The sequence below is a fragment of the Dreissena polymorpha genome, chromosome 11 (genome assembly GCF_020536995.1).
Source record: "Dreissena polymorpha isolate Duluth1 chromosome 11, UMN_Dpol_1.0, whole genome shotgun sequence".
Lineage (NCBI taxonomy): Eukaryota > Metazoa > Mollusca > Bivalvia > Myida > Dreissenidae > Dreissena > Dreissena polymorpha.
Genome location: NC_068365.1, coordinates 926,281 through 945,969, shown reverse-complemented (window position 1 = coordinate 945,969; position 19,689 = coordinate 926,281). Strand labels below are relative to the sequence as shown.

At 36.7% G+C, this 19,689-nt stretch overlaps 1 protein-coding gene across 1 annotated transcript in view; it reads right to left on the bottom strand.

The window, feature by feature from the left end:
• The window catches only part of LOC127851189 (uncharacterized), a 98,573-nt gene extending 85,486 nt beyond the window's left edge, over nt 1–13,087 (bottom strand). Inside the window, exon 1 of the mRNA XM_052384819.1 lies at nt 13,049–13,087. The gene's annotated coding sequence lies outside the window, so the exon portion shown is untranslated. The remainder of the gene's footprint in view (nt 1–13,048) is intronic.
• Nucleotides 13,088–19,689: the final 6,602 nt, after the last annotated feature.

Genomic DNA, 19,689 nt, shown 5'->3' with positions numbered 1-19,689 from the left:
TTATGTGAGTTTTGGATACAGATCAATATTATCGTGCGAGGCTTAGGACCATGGTAGCGCGAGGCTTATTTCTTCCCTTTTCCAATTAATTAATATCAAATAATGCATTTTTTCACGATGTTGTTTTACCGAAGTTGACATAAACAGATTCTCCAAATTTTTGGAAAACTTCCAAATTTAATCTGATATGAAAAAAGCGATAGTATATAGCTCAAGTTTATACGATCGTTGTTATACTTTCGTTTTTCATCTGGTAAAAGTATAAAATGCGTTTCAGATTTTCAGAAATAAACTTTAAAAATGAGAACGTTGTGGTGTTTATATCCTGTTTGTATATATGATACCGATCCTACACTGTACATTTTTATTAATGTACAATAAAACCGATCGTTCGTAAAAGATGACTGTGCAGTGTGTTAACGTAACACATAACCAGTATACGATAATATTAAGATCGTTTTTTATTTTAATAGAACAATTTGAAGCCTGTATTTGCAAATAACATTAACCGACACGTTACACTTTTAGAGAATCCATGTTTTCTTTTTACACTATGAATATACAACTATATATGTATAGTCTTGTATATCTGGTTTTACCAGTACAACCACATAGACATTAATTCTTTTCATGACAAAATAAGTGACTTTTCATGACTAAAAAATGTCTACTATGATTTATTTCTATACCATGATATACATGAAACGGCAACAGTTGCGATAAACAGACGTCTTAGTAAGACACTTCTGAACAAATGAACGTCTCAAGACAATTGTGTAACATCGTGACATCAGAGTTTGAGATGTATTCGTTTAGGTGCCTATATGAATATATTACACACATATAAACATACAATACAAGCTAGAATGTATGTAGTTTAAGTGTAAATATCCGATCTGAAACATGATTACGCAAAACAACTTAGAGAAAGAATCTACGTACATCAACGAAATTACACAATGAAGACATCTTCTGCCGCAAAGAAAGTGCCTTCAAGCTAAGTGAATTTTTTTTGTTCCGAATAAAGATTTTATTTACATCATTTCCAGAAGGCCAATGGTCCATGTGGACACATTTTAGTACAAACAATATAATATTTACAGTAATAAACATATGTACATAATTAATTCAAGCACATGACATTATAATAATTACATAAGTAATGTCAATAAATATTTTACAGCAAGAAATACATATTGTCCGTAATAATAATGTTTTAGAGGAGTACTCATACTCATCAATACATATTGCATTAATGTTATCGTTGAAGTACTCTACATAACAAAACCTAAAGAGAGTAAAACAAGAACTCACGCAAAATACTGAGTATACAGCCAAGGCACATAGTCGGCAGCATACATAGATAGATAACAAACATGAAATACGTTTAATTTAAGAGGAGTTCTCATACTAATCAGTACATAATGCGTTATTTGTAACAAACATTGACTCGACAAACAAAACTAATGAGGCATAAACAAGAACTCACAAAAACACTCATTATACATTCACATACAAAATCAGGAACAGCAGCAATTTACATATTTCAACTAGTTTAAAAATACATCAAAAGGGCACATACATGTTCGCAGATCTAACTAAAAATGCGAATTAAGAAAAACTTTATTCGAGAAAGAGGAAACGCCTAATATTAAATTTCGCGACGAAAAAGTTATAATGTTTTCTTCTTATTTTTTTTTTCAAAAATGCTCGAGATTCTCAATAAACATCAACATAAACATCAATCAACATCAATAGCTTTAATGCCTAATTTGCTTTGTGTTCCCTGTGCTCTCCGGTTGGTGTTCTAAAAATTAGGCAATTCAACTATTCAGAGAGTGTTTATTGTTTCCAACAGACTTTACGTCAAAGGGTAAATGGACTGTATTGCAATATCTTCCGACCATCAAGCTACTTTATAAGCATTTCAATAAACTCGGATGCCGGAAAGAAATTGGCGTTTCAACATTCGCGTTAACGTGTAAACAGCATACACACTTTAAATAAGCCGGGCTCCGAGAAAACCGGACTTAATTATTGTGCGTAACATATCGCCCAGATACGGCAATTGAAGTCGTAATACAGTTTATGCAGACAATGTCATCTTTTATAAAACTACACAGTCTTACTTTTGATGATACTTTAAGCACACGCATGCAGCCCGGTTTTCTCAAGGCGCGTCTCAAATTCATTGTTGGTGTAGCTTAAATAAATTATTTCATTGGTACAATTGTTACACGAATTGCTGCTTTTTTAACTGTCACCGCGATGGATTTGTTTAATGTACAATTGCATATCAAACATGAATGAAACTATTGTTAACTTATACAATTACACAATTTAATTATCAAAAATAAGAATGTATACATTGTATAAATGTCAATATTTGCACTACTCATTAAAACATTAAATACAGACTTTCCAAAGGAACGCAAATCGAATATATGTTTTCAAACTTTGATAGATAGTAAAATAGGTGGATAGATATATAGACAGATAGACAGATAGACAGATAGATATATAGATGGATGGATGGATGGATGGATGGATGGATGGATGGATGCATGCATCATGCATTGATGGATGGATGGATGCATGCATGCATGCATGGATGCATGGATGGATGGATGGGTTTGTTTGGGTGGGTGGATGGGTGGATGGATGGATGGATGGATAGATAGATAGATTGGAAGCAGGCTCTGATTGATTGATTTTTAAAACTGTATTTTCTTCATATTACGCATTTGAATGTTTTCGGTCGATTCTCATCTTAATCGTGCACCCGTCAAATCTGAAGTATTTCCAAAAAGTAAAGTTAATCGGATTTTATTGTCATGTATATTTAAATATCCTAAAGGATATTGTTCATAGAACATATAAATGTTCACAATGACATCGCAAAATATGACAAGCAAAATGTTTACCAATGCATACAATTATAATTATATAATCTTACGACGTTAGTTTTTTAATATATGGTCTTAATATATATGTATGAATATTAGTTCTCGATCGATTCCGAGAAAATGCTGAGAACCCTTCTACGGTAGAGATCGGAACTCCTAATCACTAGGTGATTACCCGCACATATTAACGTGTAATCGATATACTCTGATTACATATAATACATACCAGATTAAACAAATTAAAGATGGGCGACAACATATTGTAACAAATAATAGTGTATTTTGTTTATCATTTCAATGCATTATTTCGTTTCAATAGTACGATAGTAATACGTTTAAACTATACTATGAATAGTGTCACGCACCATATACACATAGCTACCTTCAATCCTAAGATTTTACAATGGCACGTTATTATTTACGTGCACAAATATTAATTTGAATGAGACATACGAACATGTACTAAAAAGGATGAGTACCTTCACTGTCAAAGTCATACTGGAAATACAAATATCAAAATCCAATACTGGACACTTTATTTTGAAGTTAGCAGGTGTCCGTATACTTCAGCCGCGTCAACCGAAAATGGTTCTTAATTCCAATGTGGCCAGCGGAACAACATACTAGCTTATGCCTTCGCGCAGTCTGCTCATGCGCTATTTTGTTCGCTTCTGGGATCAAAAGAACATTTTGGACTTCATATGGGACAGTGTAGCTCCTGACCAGACTTCGCTAATCATACAAAGATCGTAATTACTTATTCCAAAATCAAGTCAAGTCAACACTTTGAGCTCAAATATTGAAGGACTCAATTAATTTATACTCCAAATTTAGCTTATGGCTTAATAACCCGATGCATTAACGGCTTTTAAAAAACTTGAAAAACATGTATGCAAGGCTCGATATGGTATGACCAGTCATGCCTTAAATTAACCCAAAACACATGACGGCATTTTTAAGTTAAATCTCATCGGCAAACAATCCAAGACGAAAATACATATTTATCGTCTGTACAATAATCACACCGTAATTTCACATACTTTTGACTGACTTGGTCTTAAGAACATATTGAAAGTTTAAAGTAGCTACCTTCACACAGTCCACTTCTATGAATAAACACGTAGAACACAAATTTGCGTTGTATTTAAAGTTGGACGCAGGAATCGTTCTAGCATTTGTAGTTAGTTTAACTCACTTGGAATCACAATATTATCTTAATGAAAGTAAATTAATCAGCGTCGACAGCCTGGTTTAGTGGCATTTTGTTGACGTACTCCCCACACTGCGTCACTCATATGTATCCTCATCTCTTGCTGGATGATATCCAAGTCAAAACACTTTCCTGTTCTTATCTCTACATTGGAGGTATATGATAAACACATCCAGCTTCATCATTATAATTCACTTAATCCAATATTAAGCTAATATTCTAGATAAAACATCAAATATATCATAAACGCCAGAGCCTTCAGTGTTCATCCGTTGAGCCACCTCCATCAGTAGCTCCCCTTCACGTCTCACTATCGCATTCAGGATAGCATCAGACTCATTAACCTCTCCGTTCCCATCTCTACATATCTCGTGTCTGTTCTGCCCCTCCAGGCGCAGCATTTCCAGCTCCATCCTTGTCTTGCTGAACCACAACATTGGCTCTGGGGACGCGACGATGGCCTGTCGTATCTTCGGCAATCTCAGTATTACATTTGGACCTTCCGCCATCATGTCCGTTATATCTGCTACCCATTTACTTTGCTGCTTATCCTGCAAACCACTTGCTGCCATTAAATTTCTTTCCGGAATCATGTAGTATGCCAGTTGTTGTGTGACAATAGCAGTCTTAAGGTCTCTCAGTCCGTCATGTAGCCAGTATAAAAAACTGCGTTTATAAAAGTTATGCTGTGGGTTATTCTCAGCTTGCCAAAGTACTATATTTTTAATCACGTATGATGTAACTTCTTTCTTACAAGGCTTAAGAACATCTTTAACAATCATTTTAAGCATAACATAAACTTGCGTTTGTGTGCTATTAAGATTGTTTACAAGTTCTGTCTCACCAGTGTTAAAACACATCCGCCATTCCATGTGCTTGCAATCACTTCCCTTAAACCCGACTGGGGTTAGGTAGGCTCCTAATGATACGACTTTTTGAACTATAACTGGTGACGGCCAATGACGGGTTCTGGCAGCCCATCTTTGGAGGATGACGGGGCAGTGACAGCGTAGTGCGGGTACTCTGTCTACATGAATTACTATTGCACCCTTAATTGTCCCCGGTATCGACGGCCCCGCTCTCTCAAGATCCGCTACTTCTGATTGTGCAAATAATGCCGAATATTCGTCTAGGAATAAACTACTACAAAGTAGAACGGCTCCATATCCATTATCACACAGGGAATTATGAATGTGTTTAAAACGTGTATGCGCTCGTCTCTCTTGTAACAGTCTGCAGTGTCCTGGATATACGCGTGTATCCATCCTAAACACGTCTATGTCGTCAGGTATGGTGTGAAGGTTGATACCAGCTTCCACACAGAGGACACCCTTCATCACCTCCATAATGTCCCAGTCGCTTTCCAAAAAGCAGGTCAGTCCCTCTGCCTTGCTTCCTGCTGTAATAAGAATGCCATCTCTTGATCGTGTATTAAACAGCCTAACCGTCTCCCTGTATTTCTCAACCCGCCATCTTCTCATCTCCTCGCCGTATCCCAGCCGGGTCATTATAGTACATATTTCCATGGACATATTTTCGACATGATTCTTAAAATACAAAAGCACAATATAAATGTCAGTTCACGATGAGTATTTAATTATATTTCCACTATAAACTTTTAAATGCACGTTCAATACATTGGTAAAAATTTAGTTTCAGATAATGTTAATGTTTCAGTTGTTCATAAAAAGTGCGAAGAGCTTTCTAATTTTTAAATAACATAAGAAATGAACGAGTTAAAATAAATGCATACATCATTTGTATCTGCATTTCATGTTGCGTATTTTATTAAGTTTCATAAGTAGTGTTGTAGTATTTATTGTAGTATGGATATTTGAAATATATTAATTACATTTTGTATACGTTAACATTATTTTATATATAATCATTGACTAAATAAATTATCATGGGTCGAATTTTTTCAATTATGTTTAGCTTTTTCGCCGAATCATATTGTTTCCTTAATTATATCAAGTGAATAGTACGTTATTTTCTCATTATCATCATGTAAAATTACATTTTTATTTCATTCAGTAATGTCATTGAATCTCGTACATTTATATACTTTTTGTTACAGATGGATGGAGTATAAACATAAACGTAGTTCAGAGCAACAGACTGGTAAGATCGAATTAAACTCGAGTTATAAAACCCTGATTTGTAAAGCGTCAAGCACCGTGCGTTAGAAACGTAATTCCGAATGATGCCGAACACTTAGTCTTACCAGATAAATCTTGTTTAATAGGTTATACGTGACACATATTAAACAAAAATGTGCATGCATTCATATTGTAGTGACGTTAAATACAGTTCCGTGCGTTCCTACTACTAACGCCAATATGACCATACGATTTACACGAAATTCAGTAATAACTCATTTGAAAGTTGTGCTCAGTTATAAAAACAGTTTTAGTATAGTTTATTAAAATTCTAAATCATACCTATTGTGTTATGTTCCTGAAACAGGATTAAGGAAACCATAACATGCATAAAATTCCGTAATGAATCCACACCTGAACCCTTTCGGTCGTGCTTGCACATAAATCCAGTGAGAAAATTATTTAATAACTTCAATGTGGTATACAGCATGTGGTTTGTTGTTTTCTATCAAGGTTAGAGTTTCGTTTGAGAACTGCAAAACTGTAATCAAGTAAACACAAATTCCCTGCGTACCTTATCGCATGTGATTACTGTACATAGCGCTGTGTCTGGCATCGCTTTCAATTCATCCCTTATCCATGAGAGACGACTGTGCAGGCTGCTGTGGCTGGGAACGCTTTCAGTCCCGGACTTACCTGAGAGTGTCGACTGTACAGGTTGCTGTGTATGGGAACGCTTTCAGTCTTACTTAATGACATACCTGAGAGTGACCGCTGTACAGACTGCTTTGTCCTGGAATACGTCTCTATTTATCAAAATCAACATATATTTGCTGCGTATGCATTTTTTTCAGACCGCTCTACAAATTATACATGCGTCAAACACGTATTTTAAAATGCCGTATGATAAGCAAAATGGCACGCGTTTATTCGGTACATTGATTTTAAGGAAGACTTGAGGAAATGAGGAACCGAACAGATATCAATAAGTTAAATGACCAACATATGTTTACATACTTTAATGAAATAGGCATACATGCTGTCTAAGACGTTTTTATATCGGCTTGTGGTCAGGATAGGTTTGCTATAAGATGCACACAGTGAGTTTCCGCATTAATTTTCTTATTAAATGCATGCAAAGTGATTTGCGCTGATAAAACAGCTCGCGTTGCACTTTATATTTGAGCAATATTGTTCCCATATAACACTATAAACTTAACTAGATTATTCCAGGGTCACATCAAGTAAAAATTGTCAATTAGCTATCAGTGCCTTTTTAGTATTAAGGTCACAATATACTAATTCCGAACCTTTTGTTATTTAATGTTACATATTCAACTGTCGTCAAAAATAAAGTAAACATTTTGAACGTAGGAATCCCCATATTATAACATGTTGTTGACGAGCATTCTATTAAGCTTAATGCATTTAAAACATAAGAAGATAGATCATGAGAAGGAGAAGTAAGAATTTCATACGTTTCCAAGTTCGCTGTTTGTTCATGTTTTTACCAGAAGTTTTAAGCTGATGTGTAACCCGCATTCGCGCACGTTTCCCTCTGTAGTTTCCAGTCTTAAAACATAACATTGATTTCTTAGTGAACATCAATACTTCCGCTTTACACAAGTCTACATTAAATAGCATACGAGTGGAGCTAATTGAACACATGTCGTCCAGTTTATCAATGTGTGTATACTTGCACATCTCAATTATTTAGTATAACGTTACTTACATTCTCTGAGTTACCCGTACCTAACGGCTTCACATGCCTCTGTGTCCAGGAACGCTTTCAGTCACTTACTAACTACTACTAAGTATTTTGCGTCTATTTAGAGAGTCGTGTCTGGGAACGCGTTTAGTCCTTGACTTACCCGAATCTGACGGCTGGACAGGCTGTTGTGCCTAGGAGCGCGTTAAGTCCTTGACATTCCCGTACGCGACGGATGCATTGGCTGCTGTGTCTACGAGCGTTTTAAGTCCCTGACTAACCGAGAAGGCTGCAGAGGCTGCATTGTCTATCAGCGCTTTCATTCCTTTACTTACCGGTACGTGACGGTTGAACCAGCTAATGCGTGTAAGAGCGATTTTAGTTCGATACTTACCTAAGCATGAAGGTTGCACAGGCTACTGTTTCTAGGAGCGGATTCAGTCAATTACTTACCCGTATGTGAAGGCTGCACATGTTGCTGTGTCTGGGAGATCTTTCGGTCCCTGACTTACCCGTATTTGAAGGCTGCACAGGCTGCGGTGTCTTGGAGTGCTTTCAGTCCCTGACTTACCCGTTCGTGAATGTTTCACATGCCGCTAGAAGCGCTTTTAGTCCCTGACTTACTCGTACGTAAAGGTTGCACAGACTACTGTGTCTAGGAGCACTTTAAGTCCATTACTTATCCGTACGTGAGGGATGAGCAGGCTGCTAGGAGCGCTTTCAGTCCCTGACTTACCCGTACGTGAAGGCTGCACAAACTACTGTGTCAAGGAGCGCTTTCAGTCCCTGACTTACCCGTACGTGAACGCTGAACACACTACTGTGTCTAGGAGCGCTTTCAGTCCCTGACTTACCTGTACGTGAAGGCTGCACAGACTACTGTGTCTAGGAGCGCTTTCAGTCCCTGACTTACCAGTACGTGAAGGCTGCACAGACTACTGTATCTAGGAGCGCTTTCAGTCCCTGACTTACCCGTACGAAAAGGCTGCATAGACTACTGTGTCTAGGAGCGCTTTCAGTCCCTGACTTACTCGTATGTGAAGGCTGCACAGACTACTATGTCTAGGAGCGCTTTCAGTCCCTGACTTAACCGTACGTGAAGGCTGCACAGACTACTGTGTCTAGGTGCGCTTTCAGTCCCTGACTTTATCGTATGTGAAGGCTGCACAGACTACTGTGTCTAGGAGCGCTTTCAGTCCCTGACGTACCCGTACTTGAAGGTTGCACAGGCTACTGTGTCTAGGAGCGCTTTCAGTCCCTGACTTACTCGTACGCGAAGGCTGCACACACTACTGTGTCTAGGAGCGCTTTCAGTCCCTGACTTACTCGTATGTGAAGGGTGCACAGACTACTGTGTCTAGGAGCGCTTTCAGTCCCTGACTTATTCGTATGTGAAGGCTGCACAGAGTACTGTGTCTAGGAGCGCTTTCAGTCCCTGACTTACTCGTATGTGAAGGTTGCACAGACTACTGTGTCTAGGAGTGAGTTCAGTCCCTGACTTACCTGTACGTGAAGGTTGCACAGGCTGAAATGAGTGCGTTTAGTCCTCGACTTATCCGTACGTGAAGGTTGCACAGGCTACAGTGTATAGAAGTGCGTTCAGTACCTGACTTACCCGTACGTGAGTGTTGTACAGGCTGCTAGATGTGCACTCATTCCATGATTTAGCCGTGTGTGTATGTTGTTCGGGCTTCTAAGAGCGCTTTCAGTCCCTGGCTTAGCCTTACGTGAAGGTTGCACAGGCTACTGTGTCTAGGAGTGCTTTCAGTTCATGAATTACCCGTACGTGAAGGTTGCACTGGCTGATAGAAGCGCTTCAGTCACTGACTTACCCGTACGTAAAGGTTGCACAGGCTACTGTGGCTATGAGTGCTTTCAGTCCCTGACCTACCCGTACTTGAAGGTTGCACCGACTACTAGGAGCGCTTTCAGTCCCGCACTTACTCGTATGTGAAGTTTGCACCGACTACTGTGTCTAGGAGTGCTTGGAGTCCCTGACTTACCTGTATTTAAAGGTTGCACAGGCGGACGAGAGCGCTTATAGTTCTTGACTTATCCGTACGTGAAGGTTGCACAGGCTACTGTGTATAAGAGTGCGTTCAGTTCCTGACTTACCCGTATGAAAAGGTTGCTCGGGCTGCTTAACGCGATTTCAGTCTTTGGCTTACCTAGACGTGAAGGTTGCCCAGGTAACTGTTTCTACGAGTGGTTTCAGTTCCTGAATTGCCCGTACGCGAAGGTTGCAATTGCTGCTAGAAGTGCTTCAGTCACTGACTTACCCGTACGTGAAGTTTGCACAGGCTAATGTGTCTATGAGTGCTTACAGTCCTTGACATACCCTACTTGAAAGTTTCACCGTCTGCTAGGAGCGGCTGGAGTCCCTGACTTACCCGTATGTGAAGGTTGCACAGGCTACTGTGTTTAGGAGTGCTTTCAGTCCCTGACATACCTGTATGTGAAGGTTGCACAGGCTACTGTGACTAGGAGCGCTTTCAGTCCCTGACTTACCCGTATGTGAAGGTTGCACAGGCTACTGTATATAGGAGCGCTATAAGTACCGGATTTATCCGTACGTGAGGGTTGACTGGCTGCTAGATGCGCTTCAGTCCCTGACTTACCAGTATGTGAAGGTTGCACAGGCCACTGTGTCTAGGAGCGCTATCAGTCCCTGTCAAACCCGTATGTGAAGGTTGCACAGGCTACAGTGTCTAGGAGTGCTTTCGTTCCATGACATACCCGTATGTGAAGGTTTCACAGGCTACTGTGTCTAGGAGTGCTTTCGTTGCCTGACATACCCGTATGTGAAGGTTGCTCGGGCTGCTAAGAGCGCTTTCAGTCCCTGACTTACCCGTACGTGAAGGTTTCACAGGCTACTGATTATATCAGGTTGGAAATGGATAAAGGTAATCTCGTAGGGATGATTCTTCTTGACCTCCAAAAGGCCTTCGACACTGTAAATCATTCTATACTTCTCATGAAATTAAGTGCAGCAGGTCTTGGTGATGATATATTAAGGTGGTTCAATTCATACCTTTCAGATAGACAGCAACTTGTTGATGTTTCAGGCACTCATTCCGGTACAGCCCCAATATCATGTGGAGTTCCACAAGGGTCAATTCTAGGTCCCCTGCTCTTCCTTATCTATGTTAATGATATGTCTGCTGTGGTTAAAAATAAGCTCCTCCTATATGCAGATGACTCAGGTATTCTGGTGTCTGGTAAGTCTAAATCTGATATTGAAAGGTTATTGAAAGAAGATTTGCATCTGGTTAGTCAGTGGTTGGTTGACAATAAGTTGTCTCTGCATTTAGGTAAGACGGAGTCTATTCTATTTGGTTCTAGGCATAAAATCAGGTCAAACTCTTCTCTTGATATTTCTTGTAATGGTACCATTATTGAATCTACATCTTCAGTCAAATACCTAGGGGCTACATTGGATCAAACTTTGTCCTTTGATACCATGGCTCGTTCAGTCATTCAGAAGGCCAACTCCAGGTTAAAATATCTATATAGAAAAAAAGAATATCTCACTCAGCAAACCAAGAAACTTCTTGTCATGTCTTTAATCCAATGTCATTTTGATTATGCTTGCTCTATATGGTACCATAGTCTCACAAAAATGTTACAAAATAAGCTCCAAACCACCCAGAATAAGTTAATGCGGTTCGTTCTAGGTCTCGATGCAAGGGCACACATTGGGCCAGAACATTTTCGTTTGCTCAACTGGCTACCAGTCAATAAACGTGTAGACCAGATTGTTCTTGGCCATGTTTTTAAGATTCAAAATGGTTTGGCCCCTGACTATATGGGAGAACATTTTATCCCGCAGGCCTCTATTCATTCATACAGGACCAGGTCAACTCAAAAAGGTGCTTTTGCTGTCCCCAGGGTCAAAGGTTTCGGGTCAAAGTCCTTTTGTTACACGGGATGCTCATTATGGAACAATTTACCCTCCAGTATTACACAGATTGACAGATTGCCTGTTTTTAAGTCATCTTTAAAAAATTATTTATTAGAAAATCTGTAATTTTTTATGTGTATTGTTTGTTTTTTCGGCTTAAGGAATCAGTTTTAGTCAGCAATTTTTATCAAAATTGATCCTATCTTTCAAAAATGTTATGCATTCTCCATTTTTTATTCTATGTATTTTAGGATGGTGTAATAAATGATGCTATCTGTGATATCTTATTTATTTCTTACACATTTTTTAATAGTGTATTTTTAGGATCTCATAATTAATAATGATATCTGTGATATCTTAAGTATCAAAATGGTCTGTGATATACATGCATAGTATTTAATATATTTATTTAAATTATGTTGGTCATTTTATTGATGTAATTTTGTTTAATATTTAAGTGCCACTCTATGTCATGCCACCAGCTCAAAGGACCACAATGGAAATATGGGTTTACCCATTTTTGTGTTATCCTTGGTGTTGGTATGTATGTAATGGTATATTTATTTTCATGTATGTTATATTTTATATTTTGTACATGTTGTAAATGCCCTTGTATGCATTCCTTGCCGAAATAAATCTATCTATCTATCTACTGTGTCTATGAGTGTTTTCATTCTCTGACTTACCCATACGTGAAGGTTGCACTGGCTGCTAGGGCGCTTCAGTCATTGACTAACCCGTGCGTGACGGTTGCACAGGCTACTGTGTCTAGGAGTGCTATTAGTCCCTGACCTACCCGTACGTGCTGCTAGGAGCGCTTTCAGAACTGACTAACCCGTATGTAAAGTTTGCACTGGCTGCTAAGGGCGCGCTTCATTCGCTGATTTACCCGTACGTGAATGTTGCACAGGCTACTGTGTCTAGCAGTGCTTTCAGTTCCATAACGTGAAGGCTGCACAGGCTGCTAGGAGCGTGTTCAATCCCTAACTTTCCCGTAGGTGAAGCCTGCACAGGCTGCTAGGAGCGCTTTCAGTTTTTGACTTATACGTACGTAAAGGATGCATAGGCCACTGTGTCTAGGAGTGCTAACTTGCCCGTACATAATTTACCCTCGAGATGATTGTACAGGCTGATGTGGACTGGAACACTTTTATTCCAATGCTTACCCGTGAGTAACGGCCGTACAGGTTGTTGCACTTTGGGTGCTATCAGCCCCTGTCTTACCTGAGAGTGACGACTGTACAGGCTGCTGTGTCCTGGAACGCTTTCAGTCTGTGATCGATCGATGCCTCCTTCTGCCATTTTCAATCGGCTGTGTGTGCATAATTGTATTCAAACATTTAATTACAATGAAAAGACAAGAGAGCTGACATGTAAGCGCGAATACTCAATTTCGTAAGAGATAAAATATAGCCCTAACCCAATATATTAACATCGGCCTTATGCCATTTTGGTTATGTGTGAAAGGATCCAAATGTTCGCGAAATAGTCGATAGAGCCGTATTAGTGCGTTCAATTCCTACACAATACAAAACGATTTCGCAATAAATACATGGAAACCCCAGTAGGTTTTGTATTTTTGAATTTTAGGCGTGTCCAAACCGGATTTATATCGATACAAGAAATGCCAAATATTCATGTTTCATGATTGTCATTTAAACATATAGATTTTTGAACTGAAAAATAGTTATGCAAATTAATACAAAACACACTTAAAAAGAAAATGCAAAGTTACAGTCGTAATTAATACATGTACTTTTGAAAGTGTGTCTGCACTTTCGATTTCAAATTCGTTCAATACTTAAAGATACATTCTTGAAAGAGTTTATATTATCGAGATAAACATTTTACATTATTGTGTCAAAGAAACGAATCTTAATTGTAATATATTTAAGTAACCATTTAAAAGTATGCGAATGTTTACTCATTACAAATGAACCTACCATCAGTGTAATCACTCCATGAATGCGTGCAGTAGTAATGACTTATGTTCATGTATAACATACAATCTATTAATAGCGTTTGCGTCACACTAAAACATAATTTATTGACCGGCATGAAATAATCAACCTCGACTATCTCCGGAATGTTTTTTTTTTTAATTATTATTATTTTTTTATATTCAGTATAAGGCATACATTGCATACATGCATAAGATTACAAAAAAAAAGTTATATCATGTAGCAGCAATAATGTTCAAACATGTTATACAAGATATGCTAATGTATAGTGTGTTGTTTTTTTCAAAAAAATAAAATCTACAGAATAGTTATGAATATGAATGCGTTGCATGAAGTTGGTAGAAAGACTTGTTATAAAAGTTTAATGTGTTGCAAGTTTTGTTCAAATATATATAGTTTATTATTGTTAAGGGCAATTTGTTTATCAACTTAGATCTTAAGTTTTAAATAGTTTATAAAACAGTTGAAAGAAGTTTTTTTTGTATTTGATGTTGAATATAAAATATTTCATTAATATGATGATGTGGTTCACAGTGTTATTAATTTCTGGTATTTTAAAAGTATTTACTCCGAAACTGATATTTAAGAGAGACACTGTTAATTGTAATTGTTGTTTCTCTAGAAATGTTGTCAACTGGTTCCATAGAATTTGAATATGTTTGCACTCCCAGAAAAGGTGTTCTATTGTTTCAATGTGTTCGCTGCATATATCACATACATTTGTGTTGGCTAGGTTGCACTTAACAAGATATGTATTTGTCATAATGATTCTATGGGCAAATTTATATTGAAAATGTCTCAGTTTGCTATCTTTAGTTGTTTTATATGGCATGATACATATTTGTTTTCAATTAAATTCTTGTTCTCCAAGAAGGCTTTGCCATTTATTTTGAATCTTGGAGTTTTCTGCTGGGTGTTTAATTTGTAGTTTGTTAAATATTTTGTTTGTTTTGGTTTGTTTTGCAAGTATGTTTTCCGTGAATGATGTTTGAGTACATGGTATGTTATTTGTATTAATAGTAGATTTAATATGTTTGGGTATGCTTTTAATTAATGTGTTATACATTAGGAAATTTCTTGAAGGTATTCCGTATATATAACGTATATTCTCATAAGAATATAAGTCCTTTTTCTGTAATCGTATTATTGGTCGACATATTAATGTTTTGTTCAAAAAGTGTTTATAGAAAAAAGTATTATTGTTTGAAGTTATGTCTTTATTTTTCCATAAAATAGTTTTACTTGTGATTTGGGTTTCTAGGTTATGAGTATCATTAGTCCATGCCGATAAAACACTAGATAGAAATATGTTTTCGTTTGTAATTTCATGCAAAATGGTATTGTTGATGTAACATTCAAAAAGTAAGGAGTGACCATATTTTTTTTATGATTTTCTAGTAGAATTATTTCCATTTACTCGTATTGGTTTTATCTAGGTATCTTTTAACCCAGCTGCATTTGATTGCATTCAAGAATGAGTCTGTTAATTGGATACCTCCATTTTCTACAGATTGAATTATTTGAGTTCGTTTAATTTTATCAGGCTTACCGTCCCATATGAAATTAAATATTGCTGATTTTATATCGTTAATAATATCATTTGATGGATTTGGGAGAGCTGTAAGTTTATAAATTAATTTAGGGAGTGCAAATGTTTTTAACACGGTGTTTTTTTCCGATAAGTGTAAGCTAAAGGTGTTGCCATGATTTTAAACAATTTTTAAATTTTTGTAGTTAAGGCAACATGTTTTTAAGAATAGTTTCATTTTCATTGTTTGTAAAGGTAATTCCTAACGTTGTTGCTTTTTCTGATGTCCAGATGAATTTTATTTATTTTTTAAGATGCAAATTACTTTGTTTAAATTTACCTACTCTTAGCACAGTACATTTACTTTTGTTTAATTTAAGACCCGATGCCATTCCAAAAAGGGTTAGCGATTCTATAAGATTATTGAATGAGTCACTACTGTCGTTTAAAAAAAAGTTTCATCGTCAGCAAATAGGGAATGTTTAATTTCTTAGTCGGGTTATATCGATATTCCCTTTATATGTTCATTTGATTGTATATAGTGTGATAGATATTCGATGCATATAATAAATAGCGAGGATGAAACTGGACATACTTGTCTTATTTCTCGTTCGATGTTTAAACTGTTTGAGAAAAATCCATTTTTAATAATTATACTGTTAATATCGGCTTTCAATTCCTATACAAAACAAGACGATTTCGCAACAAATACATGCAATCCCAGCCAGGGGCCCGTCTTATCAAACATCGTATGACATTCTCAGCTTACGATGCAATTTTCGAAGCGCCATATATACGTAACCGTCGCATTTATATTTACTTTTGTTGAACATTTCCATTCATTTTCAAAGAAGCTGTCAAATATCCATTATATTTGAAACATACAAATTATAATCACTTATACTTTTTATTTTAATTACAAAATGCAATCGTAAGTTAACATTGTCGTACGAAGTTTGATAAGACGGGCCCCAGGTTGGTATGTTTGAATCTGAGGCGTGTTCGGACATGATTATCGATACAATTTATAAACAAATTCAATGCTCATGATTGCGTTTTAAATTCTAGATTTTCGGAATGGAAATATATATCAAAACAAAACACAAATGAGCCGACATTGGAAAGTTACAGTCGTAATTAAATACATTTACTTTTGAAAGTTTGTCTGCACTTTCGATTTCAAAATCGTTCAATAAAAATAATTTTCTTGTTAGAGTTAATAATTTCGATAAACAAGTTTTATTATTGTGTCATAGAAAACAAACTTAATATTAACCAATTTGAGTTAACTCTGCGAAAATTCAATTATTACAAAGAAACTTACCTTTAGGGTAATCACTCGACAAACTGCGAGCATAACTACTCAGTAATGCTTAACCTAATCTCTATTAATAGCGCTCACGTCACACTATAAAACACTACACTATAAATCGTGATATATCGACTATCTTCGGAATTTTCTTGTAATCGAGACTGTAATGTGTATTTAATCAACGTGTAAAATTAAATAGTTCGGTTGACAAGAAATTATATGGATTTTATACAATATTGCATTTTCGTGTGATCATGAATCCAATGATTTTAAAGGGGCGTTTTCACAGACGTTGGCATGTATTGAAGAAAGCAAGAAAAGTAACCCTCATCTTGGCTTGAACCACTGACCCATGGGAGAAAAGGCTTTCGCTGATACAACTCGGCCATCCGTGCTAATACAATGAGATTTGTTCTTTTTACTTTATATAAGCAATCCTCGCAGTATCACAAAATATAAACGACATCAACAGAACTCTCCAAATTATTCATTCGTTTCGTGTTTAACGCTTAATATTTTTCAGGTTTTTAAATCGTCAAAAGATGCATATAATGAATTGTCTAGAGCATGGTAAATGTTTAGTATCACTGTTTCCTCACAAATATGATAACTTCAAAGAAAATTTGCGAGTCTGAAAAAGAAATTGTTTGCCAACTAACAAAAACGTTTAAATGTCTGATATGTGAATTCGAACATGAACGTGCATTGTAAAATGTATTTCGCGGTGAAGAGGACATACGAAAATCCAGGAAAATAAGTGATATGTTGTCTTGTTTTATATCAATACGAACATAAGAAAGGCATTTGTCACCATTTATCCTCCTTGATCCTTAAAATGTTTAGCGAAACGAGGTCGATTCTCCAAGTACCAGTTAAGAGTTTTAAGAGCAGTTATGCGACACTGGGCTCGCGACTTAAACATAATTAAACTGTGCTTTGGGAAATAGGGACTTAATTCTTGCACTTAAAAAAGTGTCGTTCATGATTAGCCTGTGCAATCAAATCACGGACAAAAATTGTACACTTGTATATATTTTTTTACTTAAAAGGAAATCTCTTCTATACGAAATTCTTTTACTATGTTTTAAACATAGCATTTTAAACAGATAAAAAATGTCATATTCATGTAAAAAATCATTAAAATAAGATAATATGTAGTTTTCGATACAAAGCCTAACCACAACATTAAAAGAAACGTCCTGAATTAAGACATTAAACGCTGTCTGCAACTCCAAACCTAAATGAGTCGAAGAGAATGTGACCGATCTGTTCGGGGATAATTTTACCAATCTGTCCATATACAATATGACCGATCTGTCCGGGGATAATGTGTCGATCTGTTCTGAGAGTATTTGACAGATCTGTCCTGAGTGAATGTGACCGATCTGTCCTATGAGAATGTAACCAATATGTCCTGATAATATTGGACAAATCTGTTATGAGAGAATATGACCATATAATCCAGAGAGAATGTGACCGATTTCTCCGGAGAAAATCTGATCGATCTGTCTTGCGAGAATTTGACCGATCGGTTCACACAAAATTTGACCGATATGTCTAGAGAGAATGAGACCGATATATCCTTGGGGAATGTTACCGATCTGTCCTGGGGGAATGTAACCGATCTATCCTGAGAGGAAGTGGACAGATCTATCCTGAGAGAATGTGACCGATTTGTTCGTAGAGTTTGTTACCGATCTGTCCTGAGATAATGTGGCCTACATGAAGGTCAGAAATGTTGTTGCTACGAGTGCTTGCAGGTAACTAGCTCATGCCACAGACTAAGGACTACTCGCTATTCAATAATATATAAACTGTATATTCATGTTTATGTTACATACATAAACCCCACAGGCTAAACAGCATTTCCATACAAGCAGAAAGTGTAGTCCCTGATTTGACTGCACGAACTTGCATTAAGCCCAGTTTTCCCAAAACAATTCTTATCTTACGCCTAAGCTGCAATAACACCATTTGAAATTGAAGCTAAGAAATTATCGGTTCCTATGTCATGTCGTGTAACTTAACATTTACCGCATGGTGTATTTACCTGGATTTATTTTAAATTCGCAGTTTATCACAAAATACGACTCGTTTTTATATTTCCATTAGTTTAATTATGCTTGAATGGTATTGACTCATTTTTGACTATAAGCAAGAGTATTCGAAAGTACAAATTTCACTGACGTGCTTTTATGGAAACAGCATTCTATGTAAAGATGTGTGACGTGTGGTTTCTTGTTTAGACTGTGACTGTCGGATATACGAGAGGGCCTAAGACAAGCCATTTGCAATCATCATAGTTTACGTCATAGCTTAGAAAACCTCTCATCTAACTATTTAATTGAACAACCATACTATGGGACTGTATTATTGTTTACCAAGTCGGATCGCAGCGTCCGCAGTTACATTGGCAGGCTTTACCAATATGATCATTGTTATCGTAGCCTAATCATTAGTGGCAGCAGTTTTCTACTTAAAAATATCCTAAGTCAAAATGGCTGACAATCTCATTAAATTATATACATAAGTTGTATCTTTTAGTGGATGTTATACAAGAGTCAGACTTAAACGCATATTGGTACGGGGGAGATGCGTTGCCTTTATAGGTATGTTTGTTTTAGGGAGATTCGTTACCTTTTTATTTATCTTGGTACGGGGGAGATTCGTTACTTTTATAGATATGTCGGCACGGAGAGGTTCGTACTCTTTATCGGAATCTAGATAAGGGGGAGATCTTTACAGGTATAGTTAACTTTATACGTGGAGGTGATTGACATGTATAGGTAGGTTGTTACGAGGGAGATTCGTAACCTATATCGGTATGTTGATACGGGGGAGATTCGTAACTTTTATAGGTATGTTGGTACGGCGGAGATTCGTAACTGTTACAGCAATGATGCACAGGTTTAACGGTTAACCAGTTAACTGTTTATACGTTCGATAAACCTGAAACATATTCTTTTAAATATATTACTGAAACTTGTTAAACTAAATTATTATTGTTATCATTGAATAAATATTAGTAAGTCTATTTCTAACTATAGACTTACTGTCAATCAAC